The sequence below is a fragment of the Cryptotermes secundus genome, unplaced genomic scaffold, assembly GCF_002891405.2.
Source record: "Cryptotermes secundus unplaced genomic scaffold, Csec_1.0 scaffold171, whole genome shotgun sequence".
NCBI classification, from domain to species: Eukaryota; Metazoa; Arthropoda; class Insecta; order Blattodea; family Kalotermitidae; genus Cryptotermes; species Cryptotermes secundus.
Window position 1 is genome coordinate 1,199,382 of NW_019726223.1, and position 15,628 is coordinate 1,215,009.

General features: G+C 40.4%; 1 long non-coding RNA gene across 1 annotated transcript in view; it reads right to left on the bottom strand.

Moving 5' to 3' along the window:
* LOC111863925 overlaps window positions 1–13,917 on the bottom strand; it is a 55,443-nt gene extending 41,526 nt beyond the window's left edge. Inside the window, exon 1 of the long non-coding RNA XR_002842700.2 lies at window positions 13,268–13,917. This is a non-coding gene — a long non-coding RNA (uncharacterized LOC111863925). The remainder of the gene's footprint in view (window positions 1–13,267) is intronic.
* Window positions 13,918–15,628: the final 1,711 nt, after the last annotated feature.

Sequence of the window (15,628 nt, forward strand, 5' to 3'; positions counted from 1 at the left end):
TCGAGTGTATTCTGTTGTTGTCATTAGAGTGGGCAAAGAGTACGTCTATTCTTGCTGTCTGTGACACTCGTCATCTTTGACGTGTAAGAGTGCGCTGTTTCTTTATTCTTTTGTCGAGCGCCTCTCTGTAGACCTAGCGACATTGTTGTGTGTTGTTAGAATCAACCATAACGGGGGTCTACTTGAAAACGTCTGTCATTAATACGACAAGGTCTCAACCAAAACAAATTCGAAGATGCAATTCTGAAGTATAGGGGTCATGTTTTACACCATTTCCATACAACTTACACATTTTTAAAGTAGGTACCTTCAAATTTGTCATTTAACAAGAAATGTGTGGCTTATGGGATCATGTCTGTCTCTTTGTGTCCTTCAGTGGCGGATAACTGTTTCCCGTTTTCAATTTAAACTGAGAATATATGAGAGGTCACTGAAGTCCACAATTTCCGGGATATATTTTTAATTTCACAAGTAGAGTCAATGCCAAAATGTGAGTCAGAATTGCTGGGTTTTTGGACTTTGCCCATCATCCGGTGTTCTAGAAACTCGAAGACACAATGTTTCGGAAACTGGATCTGTTTCTGTCCTCAGGAGAGGGGGGAAGATACCCACAATGTTGGGTCTCTTAGGAGCTAATCGCAAATCCAGTTTCCGAAACGTTGTGTTTTCTAGTTTCTAGAACACAGGACGATGGACAAAGTCCACAAACCCAGTAATTCTGAGTGTTCTACATCACCATTAGAACACTTTAGAATCTCCTAAGATGTGAGGTTAAAATTCAAACATCATTCAACACTGAGACTACCCCCTGCCACCACAGACAGACCTCCACATCCAAATATCAGGCCACTATTGTGTACAATACCAGTTATAAGATGATCGTTCAAATTGTATGTTAAAGTCAGGTAATTTTTAATTTTAGATGAGTATCTGCCTTAAAACATCCATTCTATTACAGCAATGCCATCCAAAGTAGGAAATTATTAAACCACTGTTGCTCTTAAAAATCCTTTCTACGACCGAAATTTCCTCCGAAATTTCCTCTTTATTACTCATGTAAATCACAGCACGGTCACTTGAATCCTCAATGGCCTGCTTAGTCTCCTCGTTCCGCAACTTGGATGGTCACACAAGAAGTTAATAGGTAATATAATTTCTGCGCATGCGTCAATCAAGTTTGTATTGCTTAGAACAGTTGACAATCGCAAGCCCTGTGTGTGGCCATATAAAACACGCCATTGTTTATTGTTAACTGATGAATGTAAGTTTGTGTATAGAGAGTAATAGGATTAGAGATTGTGGCTTTCAGGCTCGTTCAGATAAGAGATGTGGAAGCAAACCCAACGTCACAGGAATGTTCACATGAACAAAAACAAGAAATGAAAAGTAACCTTAAATCAAAACATAAGTAAAAAAGAGAAATCGCTCCTAAATATTAATATCAATTTTTACTAGAGTTTATCCCATCTATCTATCTATCTATCTATCTATCTATCTATCTATCTATCTATCTATCTATCTATCTATCTATCTATCGGCCGATTTTGCCTGGATGATCTTAAGAAAACCACGATAAACCCCAGCAAGGATAGTCTATATTTCGGCCGATAGTTGAACCGGGAATCTCCAGAATACAAGTCTGATGAGTTTCAAACCGAGTAACATTGCACAGTTCGGTATCCTTTAACATTTTCTGACATATTTCTAAGCTCCTTTCACTGATATCGCCTTGAATGTATAAGGGGAGGGCCTTCTTCCTTTACCCATATTCCTCAGTCATAGAGGTCACGTCTAAGAAAAGTTAAAAGGTAAAATTGTCCCTGTGCTTAACTAATCAAGCACTACGACATGAAGGCGTATGGGGGAGTGCATGTATAAATCCACATTTTCTTGACTTCGGCATTACTTGTAGGTGAGTGGTCAACTTCACGGCCCGGCCGCTTTAACCCCGGGGAAAGATCCCCGGTTCCCATTGAATAGGTGGTTGGGTGGACCACAGAGCCGGTCTGGACGACGTGGAGAAAAGAAAATTCTTGATCCTACCGGGATTAGAACCTCGACCCCTTGCTAGGAAAAGTTAAATCTACAAAAATATTGAAGCAAATAAACATGTTCAGCATTGTAAGTTTTGAGGTTTTCACGGCGATGACTATGAAGAAAGTCGTCTTCTGGGTCTAGGCGCCGTGTATTCTTCGTTTTGGCCGACGTTCCTCCGAAACGTCGGCCAACACGAAGAATACACGGCGCCTAAACCCAGAAGACGACTTTCTTCATGTTCAGCATTGTTTCCATGGCCTGTTGTCTAAAATTTACCAAGATTCTGGTTACTTTATATTTCTTTAAAGCATACTCATTCATAGGAGCGACGCTAGCGGTACCTGGTGAGCAACATTAACATAAATTATTCCCACGACCATTAGTTGCCAACCTTTCAATACGCAGTATTGCTACTCATCGCCTCTTTGTGCTGTCAATCTCGCTGCTTGATAATTCATTTTGGAGCCGTTACGGGGCACTGTAATTACGTCACCAGGGGAAGGGGAAGGCAATTAAATTGCGAGAAGGGGAGCTTCTTGAAAGAAATTCTGTATGGAACAACGACTCAAGTTACGTCTATAGAAAATACATTAATCGCTTGCTCCTTAACCATCTGAAGTTCAAAGGTTACTTTATGCAACACGTACTTTAAGATTAAAAGCTATGCATTTTGCCCCCACAGTGCATTTATGTGTTTCGTTCGATTCTCAAAATAAAGAGCGATTATCTCCAAGCAGCGTTTGTCGATCGGTGGTTTCCATAGAGACGGAGTGAGTCTCCTGTCTAATAAGGCCTGGACTCTTTACTGTTTAAACAAAAAAGGAATTCGGTAAGCAAGGAGACGGCGAGCACATGGACATAAAGCATAAACATGAGGAAAAGACAGCAACAGTAAATAACTTAAGATAGAAGAAGGCAGAAGTGTATATTTAGGCCTATTAACATTCGATCTGAGGCATGAAATGTCTTCGCCCGCTCAAACACTGGGGTGGTGGGTTCGAATCCCACTCGAAGCATGGAAGTCTGCTTTATTGTGTGTTTGTGTCGTTCTGTGTGGGTAGCCGCCTTACAACGGGTTGATGCCCCGTCGAAGGAGTCATAACGACTGTCTGTAAGAGTCATAATTTCATAATTAATTCTGAATGGGAAGAGAACCCACAGCCTAATCAGTCAAGATACAAGAAGTGAGGGCTGTTAACATACGGGATGTGATGTGACGTAAGAACTTATTAAAATAACACATTATTCGCATCAACTTTTAAAAAAGTGGAAAGCTATTCATGCCTGACCAAGTATTGATGCCTAACGATGGGTATGCTGACAATAGCAACTAGTCTGTAGACAATTCCATGTCTTTTCGTGCTTCAAAGCGTGAATACTCTATAGATGGTCTTAGAGTAACTCTACAGCTGTACCAATTTACTTTAATTACAATAAAACTCTGGTCTTCCCATTAGGTTACAATTAACTTATTGTTTACTTAACGAAGCTGTAAGTAACGTAGACTATATAGCGTCGAATGGTAAATAACAAATCCCCTATTATGTTGAATCATAAATTAGAAGGAAGTGGTCGTGCCCTAAATATCCAGGATTTTCTTGCAGTGACTGTAAGAAAATGCATTTACAACAGATGATGATAACTTTTCACGACGTCATTAAGTCAAAGTACTATTAACGCTATTTAATATGTATTAGCTTTAATATATTTTCATGTGTGCCACTTTCGCGCGTAGCTCACTGTTTCGTCAAGTCATCGCAGGAACATTCGCCACACCTGCCTGCGGGTTGGAAAGTCGTTTCTCCATCATGCTTCTTCTAAACGGCATTCGAACCCGTGACCCAAGAACAAAGAACAGTATAGAGGTCCTCACGGAAGTGAGTACGAAGAGTAACGCCGTGCAGTGTGGCAGAAATTTACATAGTACTTTTCGAAGGAACGTAATGACCTGCTCTCCAGACTCTTCTATCGGGCTGCTCGGCACAAAATCCCAGAAGATAACAGGAATCATCTGCGTAAACGAAATTAGAGTAAGGGTAGTGCCTGGGCAAGTGGGATTTGTGGTGGACAAAGTGGCGCTGGGGCGGGGTCTCTCCGAGTACTTCAGTTTCCCCTGCCAATCTTCGTTCCACCAAATTCTTCATCATCATAATCACCCGGGGCAGGCTACAATAGGCTAATCAGTGGCCGCCTTGCCGAGTGGACCCAGTTGGACTCCACCCTACACTAAGCGAATTAAAAAAAAAGGGTAGTGCCTTATCGTACGGTGTGAATGACTTTCTTCATTGGTTACATCCTGTTGTGTGTTTCAGACACACACACACACACACATATATATATAGGAATTAGGTTAACCGTCACACAACAAATATACTCAGTTTTAATATTTTACAATTCGACTTATTATTCCTGCTACATATTTCGGTCGTACAAGACCATCATCAAGCAGTTAAATATAGGAATACGTTTAGTTATTGAACTATAGTCTACAACTGCCTGATGATGGTCTTGTACGACCGAAACATGTGGCAGGAATAAAAAGACTAATTGTAAAATATTAAAACTGAGTATATTTGTTGTGTGACGGTTAACCTAATTCCTATATATGTGAATGGCTTTGAAACAAACGAAGAAACAAGTGGAAAAAAGGACGAAATAAAACAAAGAATACGAATGAAATAAAGACATGTGTAAGGAGATTAAAAATAAAACAAATAAACAAGTCCCGGAAAATACAGAATTCCATCCAGAAGTTATCATCGAGTGCAATGAAAAAGGTAAAGAGTGTGAAATTCTCCCTGTGCTTAATTAATTAAGCACCGCACCATGAAGACTTATGGGAGAGTGCAGGTATAACTACACCAGTCTTGACCTCGACATCAGATGGAGGTGAATGGTCAGCTTCATATCACGTCCGCTTTACACCTCGGAGAAAGTCTCCGATAAGCATGGGACAGAAGGTTTGGTGGAACCCACGGTCGGCATGGTCGTTGTGGAGCAGAGAAAATTTTCATTCCCCTGCCGGAAAATGAATCCTGACCGTCATGGCCGTGAACTGTCTCTTTACCGACTGTGCTATCTTGGTCCCTACAGGGCAAGGGTACCCTATATAAATAAACATATAGCAAGTAATAATTCGGAATTATTTATTTATTCCCGGTTCATTTAACAATATTTGCAATAGTTCGGACTCTAGGCTTACAGCGTCGAATAATAATGAGTGCTGTATTAGATAGGACATGGATGGCAGCCAGCTTAGGAAAGTGAAGAGACATTTCCGCAAGGACAGCCGGATGAAAAAAACCTAAGGTAGAATTCAAGAGAACCTGTCTCAGGTCCGAGATTTGAAGCCGGGACGTAACAAATATGAAGGAATGCCACCCAGTCGACCATTACTTTCGGTGTGTAAAATTGCAGTGAAATTAAAATTAATACGAAATGATACAGATACACTATAAATGTTAAGCCTATACCAGAACCGAATTACAGGTAACTCTCGTTATACGATCCTTCCTTATCCGCGTTTACAATGCAGTGTCATTATATGCATCAATATCCTAGCCACAGCCACAGCAGAACTGTTAAAACTTGAAGAATTTCTTGTGGAGATACATCCCCCCTTCATCTGCGCCTTCTGGCACCCTGCTGCCCAGTAATCCAGCAGTCAGACGTCCCCCGTTTTACGCGTTTTCGGCATATGCGGTAATTTTCAGGAACGCAAACCGACGGTATAAGAGTCACTTGTATGCACTGAATAATACTGGATCTAAGAAAGAAATTACATAATGCTTTATCCAAGGACAAATATCCCTCGGAAAAAAAAACAGACAGAGCGTGAAACTGACAACTAACGTTGCATCCCTTTCATGCGGATATTTTTTTAGGACACTGCGTAGCAATGAATATTCCCCACTAAGTTTGCGGTTCCAATTTTAGATCAGCCCTATATGAAATTACTACTGTGATGAAACTGCCTCATATTTTTATGTGCTCCTTAATGGCACTTTCAGTACCGAGATATATAGCGTTGCGTGATAGGAGGATTAAGGAACTTGGATGAATTTGGAAGGGAGGAGTTGTGGCCCAATCGCAGTACTATCCCAGAATGTGTCTGAAAGGACTGTGGAGAAAACATAAAAAAATCTGTGATGACAGCCGGTATCCCGGCAGAGATTCGAACGGTGCATCGTCTATGTCTAGATTGTTACCGCTATGCCAACCCGCTCGGAGATCCCATCTGTTTAACGTGATTGCAATCACAAAAGATAAGATGGTCCGTACGTACTTCCTAAACCCACAAATATATATGAATATATGATCGATATTATATCGACACTAAGAGCCGGGATAGCGACTGGCTATGGGCTGGAAGGCCGAGGGGTCGGAGTTCGAGTCTCGGTGGGGTCAAGAATTTCCACTTCTGCATGTCGTTAAGACCGGATCTGGGGTCCACCTAACCTTCTACCCAATGTGTACCGGGGGCTCTTTCCCCGGGCGTAAAGCGGCAGGGGCGTGAAGCTGACTACTCAACTCCAGCTAGTGCCAAGGTCAAGCAAATATGGATCTATACAGCCACTCTTCCATACGTCCTCATGTCATAGTGCTTAATTAGTCGAGCACAGGGCAACTTTACCTATATATATCGACACTATAGTCTGAAATAATGAGAGCCGTAAAACAAATCAAGAATAAACACGGAAACAGATCAATAAATATACAATGTAGTAAAATTATGAAGCCCTTCATGTTTTGTTTCCTCCAGCCTCCTGTTGCTTCCGTCTCACTGTCCAGATACTCCCTTCAGCACCCTGTTCTCAGATATCCTCAATCTGTCCTTCTCGAACTACACGAGACCAAGTTTCACAGCCATACAAAACAACGGGATAAATTATAAAAGGTTGTATCTTCCGAGGTATAACCCCAGATATTTCGGTAAGCTACGCCGATCACAGTGGCCGCCCTGTCTTCGCTGGTTTGGACGCTGGGATCGTCGGTTCGAATTCTACTCAAGACATGGATGTCTGTGTGTGTTTATTCTGTGTTTGTGTTCTTCTGTGTGTAGATAGCGGTCTTTCGACGGGCTGATCCCCCGTCCAAGGAGACCTACCAACTGTGTATAGGGAAGTGAAAAAACAGCCAAGGTCAAACAAATGACTGTGGAACCATAGATAGAAGAGAGTTCAGTGATCTTCATAGTCACTGCTGAAATAACCTCAAATCCAACGAGGTTAAATTATAATTTTGAGAATACGACAAGAAACAATACGTCGAAATTTCAGTTACCTACTTCCCCCTTCTTGTTAAGTGGCCGGAATAGCGTGGACAGTGTAGCGACTGGCTATAGGCTCGACGACCGAGGGGTCGGAGTTCAAGTTCCGATAATGCCAAGAACTTTCTCTTCTCCACGTCTTCCAGACCGGCTCTGGGGCTCTTTCCACGGGGGTAAAGCAGCCGGGGCGTGAAGTTGACCTAGTGCCGAGGTCAAGGAAACGTGGATGTCCAATTCCACTCCCCATACGCCTTCATGGCGTAGTGCTTAATGAATTAAGCACGTGGACAACTTTTCCTTTACTTTTACCTTCACGTTGCAATAAACAGACTTGGGAACTCGTGGGCCCAATATTCTGGTCTCATAAAGAATTTGAAACTGTCAGGAAGGATGGCTCTCTGGGAGTTGATACGTAAGTGCGTAAGGATGTTGGGTACTCGAGGGCTTTGTGCCGGCTGCAGGATCTGGGGGGGGGGCTGTGTCTAATGAATTGTCAATAGGGGCTCCTACATTGTGCAGTAAATATTTCACATCAATTTCATACTTGTCAAGATGCGAGGCGATTCATCCCTCTGGCTGACGTTTATTACCCTGTTTCACCCCTCCGAACATCACCCTCTAGCCTTGTACTGGTCTTGTTTAGAACCGCTTTTGCCGAGGGACAAAATCCACATCGTAAGAATGAGGGCCTGCGTTTGATGCCAGGGGTTGACTGGTCTTGTTAAAAGGACTGAATTGTTGATGGCCAGTCTAAGAACCTCGTACTTCCACATATTTTAATAATAATAATAATAATAATAATAATNTTGCCGGGGGCTCTTCTCTGGGAGGTAAAGCGGGCGAAGCATGAATGTCACCTCCCACCTCCATTTAATGCCGAAATTAAGAATTAGTGGATCTATACCTCCGCTCTCTCACACGCAGGCCAACTGTTCTGTCTTCAACGCACGTATAAGAAAATGCCTAGGGCTATAGAGATAGTCATGTCTGTCCGTCAGGAGTTTCTAAATTCCATGAATTTGATATGAACATCATGCAATTTCGAAGAGATCTCAATTTCTTACTTTCTAATTTCCTGTAACAGATAACAGCAACATGGCGGACGCACGAATATTAAAATTGAGAGATACTAGCAAAACTACAGAAATTCAGCAGAAATGGTCACCGTCACCTATCACCTGGGACTGGTACAATAGGCCAGAAGTGGCCGCAGTACAAGTGACTTGGTCCCACCCCACTAGCAATAAACAAAGAAACGCACTGTAGACCTTTATGAAATGTACATACTTCTGAATACCATATCAGAAATATGCGCTCTGGGGCAAGCATTGCAGCTTTGCTTTATCTTCTGTCTCCTGTACTCCATAAGAGAAAGCAACTCAAATTAATTAAGCCAATTTTGACTTATACCAACAGTATAAAAACACTCCGTACCATTTCCAAATGGTGTTAAATCTCCAAGCTCAGCCCCTCCTTAAGCAGTGGAAGTTATAACCACGAATGACTACATAAGGAGAACAGTAACTTGCAAGAAATTATAAGGAAGCGACAATGACCAATTTTAAGGTATTATATTACCATTCGGGTACAGGATAGAAATAAAACCATGGAAACCTCATAATGCTTGTTAAATTTTCCGAGAATATAACTACACACGTTCCCAATACAAATTTAGACCATTATGCCTACACCATGGACCTAGGTGCATATAAGTTAAATCATATTGTGTATACTAATATATATACATATACACATGGGAAATCATTTGCTACATATTTCATATTATTAAATTCGTTTCCTTTGTCCCATGTTTCGTTCTAGTCCTAAACGTTATCGAACGATATGTCTGGGCCGACATTTAACGCCATCTCCCATGAATAACACACACACACACACACTCAATAGCGATTGGTCTCATTTATATGCCTATAATATACCACACTTCATGTACAAACATCAAAATATGATAAATACTCACTGAATAGACACGATACACTGAAAAGAGATCTGCTCATTGTTCGTGACCTACTACAAAATTTAGATTTATTCAATATGTTAACGCTCAATAATTCGTTGCTATGGCAACCTAAAATTCCATAATGGAAATTCTTAATCTCAAGCTCACAGAACTTCACACACAGATGGATATGGTATATACACGTATATACGTACACACTTAAGTTGTTTACTGGTAATCACGAGTTTGATACAATACTCAAATGGTTTACAATTAAAAATATGGCAGAATTATAAATAAAGTTTTGAAAGAAACGGCCCAATTATAATAATAAAATTATTTTAAGGGTTCTATCTTCTGGGATGTAATGCCGTACAGTCCAGTAGTTCCGGAGAAACATACTGCTTGTTACGTGCTCGAATCACTCTTCAACCCTGATGAATGAAGCAGCATGTTCCTCCGAAACATCGGTAGACATCTGCCAGATTATACGGCTTTATGCCCCAGAAGATAGTACTCTTCAAATATAGTGTATATATTTGTTGATAAAAGTACAGAGCGTAATAATTTGTTTTTTTCCTGTATTCACATTAAGGAAATTAATCGCTAATAAGGAAAATAAATTGAACGCTAAAAATACCTTCATGGTCTTCTGTATTATTTAAGGCTCGGATGAATGAATACTTATCACATTTCAATCAAATCTACTTTAAGAATAACAAAATATTCCGGACAGAGAACTGCGGTCATACAAAGTTTGTGCCTTTGTATCATATTTAGGTAATGTTAAATTCATTACAGGGGCACACGGTACAAGCCGGAACGTGGCGAGTTCGTTTCTCGATGTCATTGTATTTCCAATTTACTTAATCCTTCCAGCCTCACTACGGCCCTGGGATCGACTCAGTCTCTACCAGAAATCAGTACCAGGAATATTTTCTGAGGAGTAAAGGACGGGCGGCCGGTCACGGTAGCCGAGCGGTCTAAGGCATGCACTGTCTTCGCTCGCTCGGAAGCCAGGATCGTGAGTTCGAATCCCACTCAGGACATGGATGTTTGTGTGCGTTTCTCTGTGTTTGTGTACAGGTAGAGGCCTTGCGACGAGCTGATCACACGCCCAAGGAGTCCTACCAAATGTCTAAGATCTAGTAAAACCGAACGGAGAGTTTCATAGAGGTAGGCCTAGGCCCAAATGAGGACTGTAGCGCCAATGAAAAAAAAAAAGGACGGGCGGCGCATAAGGCTGACAACCTCACCGCCATCTGTTAGCCGATTGTCATGAAAATGCGGCAGCCTGGACTTCTCACAACCCTATGAGCCTCCACGGCCTGTTACAGGGATAGATTTAAACGTTTTACTTTAAATCCATCACAAGAAATCAAAATGCAGGCTGAGCATCTGTGTAATCATAGGGCAAAATTCTAGTTCTGTCAGGATCACTTATTTCTTGTAACTATAAATACGTTACATAACTAAACAACAACTACATCTACTACTACTACTACGATGACTACTACCACCGCAGTTCTGTATGGGTGTGAAACTTCTTCTGTCACATTAAGGGAGAAATACAGGCAGATATTTGAGAACAGGGTGCTGAAGAGAATATTTGGACCTAAGAGGAAATAACAGGAGTATTGAGGAAACTGTATAATGAGGAGCTTCATAATTGGAACCATCACCAAATACTATAAGAATGATCAGATAAAGGTTGACGAGATGGATGGAACATGAAGTACACTAAAAATTAAATACTAGATATTAATGACGTAATTAGAACCATGAAATTAATATGATTAAACAAAGTAACAACTACCCTCTAGATAAGCGATTTTCAACATGTGTGACGCGAACGGTCCGCAGATGTGCCGCGGAAGTTGGGGGGGGGGTCAAAAGAACCGAGAAAATATCGAGAAATACAAAAATTGAGGTAAAGTTTAGAAGTGTTGTATATTTTTCATAAAGGCCGATAAGAATGAAAACAGTAACAGTTTGATAAAGAAGTAATTACAATAAAATTCCAAGAACTTCCATTCCCAACTTTCTCGATCAAAAATTTCTATTTCGTTTCAGTTATTTGTTATTTCTGAATTTAGTTTATTTTTATTTTTAGGACTTATTGGGCATGGGCACATTCATAAGTAAAAGTGTAAGTCAGATGATGAAATGGATCAAGTGTGGCTGGTATTAGATCTGGTAGTATCACACACAGTAGTTAGTCCACAGAATTACTGGGGTTTTGGACTTTTTCCATCGTCCGGAATTTTCGCTAATAGAGGACACGACGTTTCGGAAACTGGATCTGTTTCCGTCTTCAGGTGAGAAAGGAAGACACCTACTCAGTTGGGCCCCTTAGAAAGAGCTAATCTCAATCACTGGACAACTTCTGTCAGATTTACCCATCTATTTCAACATATAGGACTAGGCTAGTTCAGTGGGTAAATCTGACAGGAGTTGTCCAGTGTCCAAGGCGGGTCTCCTTCTTTTGGGAAGCCTGGAAGGATTCGTTGTTTGGCCAAACAAAAGGTAGCTTCCAGCACTGTTCTGCCGCGGAAGCTACTCACACTCAACTCCTACTGCACCTGGAAGTGAGGTGGCTATCAGGAGGGCGGGTTCCTTCAAGGTTCTGTGAATTGAAGGAAGAGCTTTCAATTTTGTATGCGTCTGAGGAGTCTGGGCTGGCTGACCTGCTTAGTGATGAGACCTGGTGTAATGAAGTTGCTTTCCTAGCAGACATCTCAGAAGCCTTGAACACTCTCAGAAAATATCCTTACTTTTACTGACAAAATTATCCCTATTAAGGAAAAACTAACACTGTTGAGAGCAAGAATGAAAGAGAGAACGAGGTGAAATGTTTGAGCTGACAAAAATTTGTGGACTGGACAAAAATCATGCTATATTCAATTCTATAGAAGCTTGAAAAGTATTTCTCGTCACTAGATGTATCTTCCCTGAAATGGATGAGAGATCCGTTTGTGTTAAGTGCGCTCGAGTCAGCAGAATTAACTGTTGCAGAAGATCAGCTGACGGAAATATGAAACGACAGAAGACTGAAACAGAAGCACTCATCAACAGATATGGGCCCTCATTCTGGCTATCTCTCAGACAGGAGTACCCCACCATCACAAAGAAGGCGATTGAAGCACTCATCTCTGTCTCTACATTGCATCTGTGTGATGCTGGCTGCTCTGCAATGAACACGACGAAGAGCAAGAACAGGTCACGGCTTCAGACCCTGGAGGAGGACTTCAGCGTACGCTTGTCCACCATCCGACCTCAAACAAGGGACATCATGAGACATCACCAAGCATAGGTTTCTCACTGATATTTACATAAAACTTTCTATTTCTGCTCCATGTTAATATTCAAAAAATAATTATAAATAATTTTTATAGTTACTGTAAACAGAAAATATTAATGAAGCATTAATATTTTTCATTATGGAGAAGACTGTTATATTCAAAGTGTGATTTCTCATTATTTCGTTGAGAAAAAGAGAGGGCGTGACAGAGAGAGAAGGGGAAGAGGGCAATTTTTTGGGGGGCCAATGGAATGTCATAGGATATTTTAAAATTACATTTTTTTTTCAATATATCATTTCAGTATTTGGAATAATAAGAAATACGAACATAAATTTTAAAAACAAATCTTTTGAAATCCATGATCAATATTATTTATAAAAACAACACAGTGGTTTGAATTTTAGAAATCAAACTTTTAAACACAAATTTATTACTCGTTTTTTTAAATGAAAATATTTCCTTAAAAACTGATGGTGTGCCCTGACAACTTTATCGTCTTGTTCAATGTGCCGTGAGTTCAAAAATTTTAGAATGTCTGCTCTAGGGGGATGTTATATTTATTGAAAACGTCCAGGGATCTTCAGATGCTGTTTGCAGCTGTGCACCCCATTTTAAAGGGCTAAGTCTTGTGACATTACTGAGGTTAAAGGTGGAAAGTGGTGGTGGTGAAGGAGATAATAATTACAACAACATCAAACTTACCGGATGTTGTGGTGTAGTTGTTTACACGCCTACTTCTTGCTCGGAAGGTCCCATGTTAGAATTCTGGCCAAGCACTCAACAGTCTTGAAAGACTTCTATGGTTTTGTCTGGTAACTCCAGCAGACCCAGTAGCAGTAACTTAAAATACAGACCACGCCAGCTTCTTAATACACTCCTACAAATTAATTTTACACAGTCATTCCATAACTCCTTTGGCACTAAATAATGTTAGCGGTTTACAGAACGTCGTAAAACATTCGATTCAACGAATTTTTACACATATAATAAGTGAAAACTATATTAAATTACTCAGGAATATTTCTGCTTTCATATAACCTCAAATGTTAAAATCAAGGTCACAAACGGTCGCCGCTATGTGTTGTCATGCACTCAGGACTACATCAGGCCTGTTCGTATCTTCAAAATGTCACAACGATTACACACTGCAGGTTCCTTAACCTATTATCTTGACCACGTGATATATACACGTAAATTCAAGAAAGTAACATACATATTTCATCTGCATTATTTACGGAAACCATACATAACATGTCAGAGTTTGAAGTGTAAAGAGTAGTGCACAGATAACTACGATTTCCACCTTCACTTAAACATGAGAAACTGAACAGCAAACAGCGTACTTCACTCAACTTCTTCCGCTCGATAGAACTGACCGGAACTGACGATCGCTTGCGAGAACTCGAGTGCGTTCTGTAAGCATTCATTTTTTTTTATCGATATTGCCGTATATCGAATTCATTCATACATTTCCCTTTCATTGTCCACTGCAAATTTATTAATGGATTCTACGAAATAATTCTGTAAATATAAAGCCTTCACATAATTATTTATTGTCATGTCGTTGACAAAATACCAATAGGTCTACTGGAACACTATTATACGAATTAAAAAAGAAGGTCATGATGGAATTATTTTAAATTATTATTAATAATTTAATCATTTAAAATCCACTTCTCACCTAATTTGTATTTTTTAAAATTCAAGCAATAGATTTATGTTACATTAATGTATACTAACTACGAGTATACGTATACACTTAAAGCGAGTAAGCTGTGGTCAGGAAAGTGAAGGAACTGAGGTTCGATTCACAGTAGAGGCAAAAGATTTTCTATTCTTCGGAGCTTTAAGACAGACTCTCGGGTCCACATAAGCCCCTATCCATGAAGTTGACCGTTCACCTTCATCTTGAGTCTATGTTTAGAATGCGTGGAACTATACGTTCACTCCCCACATGTGTTCAAGTCGTGGTGCTTTAATTAAGTATAGCCTAATTTTACACCTTTAAAGTTATATATATATATACACACACACACGCATGCACTATCGTGCTCGTGGAGAAAAATCTGCGATGCAAGAAATTGTTTTTCTTGTCGTCAGTGCCCCAGTGTTGTTTACGAAGGAAAAATGGGTGTATAAATTGACTCGGACTCTAATCCATGCACATAGGAGCAAAATTAACAACTTTCTTGGAATGCCTCTTCAAGATTTACATTTTTTGTACGTCTCATTTATTTCTGAGCCGGGATAGTGCAGTCGGTATAGCGACGGGCTACGAGCTGGGCGCAAGAATTTTCATTTCTGCATGTCGTCCAGATCGGCTCTGGGGCCCACCCAGCCACCTATCCAACTGCTACCGAGGGATCGAGGGATCTTCCCCGAGAGTCAAGCGGCCCGGGCGTGAAGCTGACCACTCACCTCCAACTAGTGCCGAAGTCAAGAAAATATGGATCTACACATCCACTCCCCCATACGCCTTCATGGCGTAGTGCATAATTAGTTAAGCATAGCAGCAACTTTACCTTGTATCATTTCTTTCTACGGTGCGTATGATTTCATGTTTTGTAACAATAATATCGCTGTCACGTACGGCTGCATACGGCAATGCGTGTGTAAAGAATGCATTTAGATATAAAATATCACGCAGACAGACAAGGAGATAAGAGGATAATATTAAAGTAAATCTTAGGAAAATGTTTTACGAGAATAGCTATTAGCCAGATATGTCTAAAAACGGGATACAATTAAACATATTCGTAAGAACTATAATTAATCTTCCGTTTCCATACCAGAAAAATACTGCATTGGGAAGATATGTAGCGAATACTTTATCTATTATGGGGACGAGAGTGAGTGATAGTCAGTGAAGTATACCATTACGTCATAATTATAAATTTACTGGATTTTATTTTCAACATAATTCCGGTATTCATTTGCAGCTGTGAAATTCGAACATAGATAAACAGGAATTTTCTTCCATAAATTTGCCTATACAAGGTAAGATGCATCCCGCTTCTCAGGATAGATGGACCGACTTCAACAATCCAACCACACAGTGGATCA